The following is a 1832-nucleotide window of genomic DNA, read 5'->3' as shown; positions in this document are numbered from 1 at the left end:
CTAACCCAATCTGGCTGATACCATTGATAGATCTGTGGATCGGGTAGGGTAGATTAATCCGGTGAACCTACCTTCTCCTTGTGGCTCGAGGAGCTCCAGTTGCCGGCCATGGTGGATGGCGGCGGTGGTGGCAGAGAGTAGTGGTGGCGGAGCTTCCCATCAGCACTGCACTAACCCTAGATCGGTAGGGGATTAGGTGGGGTGTACGGCTGTGCGACGAACCTCGTGATGCGAGCCGCCGACCCCCATCTCTTTATATAGTGCAGGTGACAGGGGCCCGTCACCCATAGTAGGTTGAGCGCCCCCGATCAGGGTGCAGATCTAAGGGCCCGGTGGGCCGTTAGGCCCACACGGTGGAGATCATCCTAACAATTTTGTCACAACATCATGGATGAACATGAAAGAGAAGAGAGAAACGGCTGGCACACGCACATCTTTTACTTTCTGCAGCTTAATTTTCTTTTAAATTATAAAAAGGTCATGCATGAACATGAAAAAAAGAAGAGAGATCGTCGACACCCGTCCCTGTCGATGATCGATGATGCCGTTGGTGCTGTTGCAGTAGTTGCAGTGGTGGTTACGGTGGCCATGTCATGCTGTGATGCCTGATGATTTTGCCCGGCGCTGGAGGTGACGCAGAGGGGATCAGTTCGGTTTTGGGTGTGGTTTTCGTGGAGATTTTTAAGGTTGCGTGTCCTCTCTCCTTTCCCGGCCCCCTTCCTCTTCTCACTCTCTCTTCCCCTTGCCGGCAGGGACTACTGTCGTCTTGGCGTTTCCCTATCAAGGTTGGTGGCACTTCCCCTACCTAGCTAGCTGGAGCTAGAGCTGTGGCTGAGCCAGTGTGCTTGCTCGACCCATCAGTAGCTATATATAACCACCCACGTCCGTTGCAGTTGTTTCCTTGTACCCCATCACCGGCAACAAACTCCATTCCCTTCAACTCAACTCCATCGTCTCCCCTCCATTTCGATCATGAGCATCTCCGTGAACGGGCAGTCGGTGGTGCCGCCGGGGTTCCGGTTCCACCCGATGGAGGAGGAGCTGCTCACCTACTACCTCACCAAGAAGGTGGCCCCGCAGCGCATGGACCTGGACGTCATCCGCGACGTCGACCTCACCAAGCTCGAGCCATGGGACATCCAAGGTGAGTGCATGAGTTCCTTCGTTCATCGTCTACTGTCCCGGTGCAATTGCACAATGCAAGTATGCATGTCATGTTGGTACTCATGTATGTATGGTGAACTAATTGGCCATGGAATACTTCATGCAGAGCTCTGCCGGATCGGAACAGGCCCGCAGAACGACTGGTACCTGTTCAGCCACAAGGACAAGAAATATCCAACGGGGACGCGCACCAACCGCGCCACGGCCGCCGGGTTCTGGAAGGCCACCGGCCGGGACAAGGCCATCTACTCTGCCGCCGGCTCCAGCCGCATCGGCATGCGCAAGACCCTCGTCTTCTACAAGGGCCGCGCCCCGCACGGCCACAAGTCCGACTGGATTATGCACGAGTACCGCCTCGACGACGCCACAACCCCGGGAAACAACCCGGGCAACCCAGCCGCCGGCAACGCCCCCTACTACTCCGGCGCCTCATCCCTGGTACGTATTTACGGTCCACACTGTAAAACGTACTGCATGCACGATAGCTTGCTAGTGATGCATGCATGCGATAATTAAGTGTACTATTTTTTTGCGGGTGATTAATTAAGTGTACTATGTAGGTACGTACTTAGGTGTATGCTCACGTGGCACATATGCGACTGTATGTCCAGGTGGTGGTTGAGAATGGGTACACACATGACATAATGCAAAGCAATGGTAGACCTACG

The 1832-nt window shown here is 54.7% G+C and overlaps 1 pseudogene; it reads left to right on the top strand.

Moving 5' to 3' along the window:
- Positions 1-735: 735 nt before the first annotated feature.
- Positions 736-1832, top strand: part of LOC123151021 (NAC domain-containing protein 43-like) — a 2878-nt pseudogene continuing 1781 nt past the window's right edge.

Source organism: Triticum aestivum, chromosome 7A, assembly GCF_018294505.1.
Source record: "Triticum aestivum cultivar Chinese Spring chromosome 7A, IWGSC CS RefSeq v2.1, whole genome shotgun sequence".
In the NCBI taxonomy this organism is placed as follows: domain Eukaryota; kingdom Viridiplantae; phylum Streptophyta; class Magnoliopsida; order Poales; family Poaceae; genus Triticum; species Triticum aestivum.
Note: the sequence above shows the minus strand (reverse complement) of the source record. Positions and strands in the feature narration are given on the sequence as shown.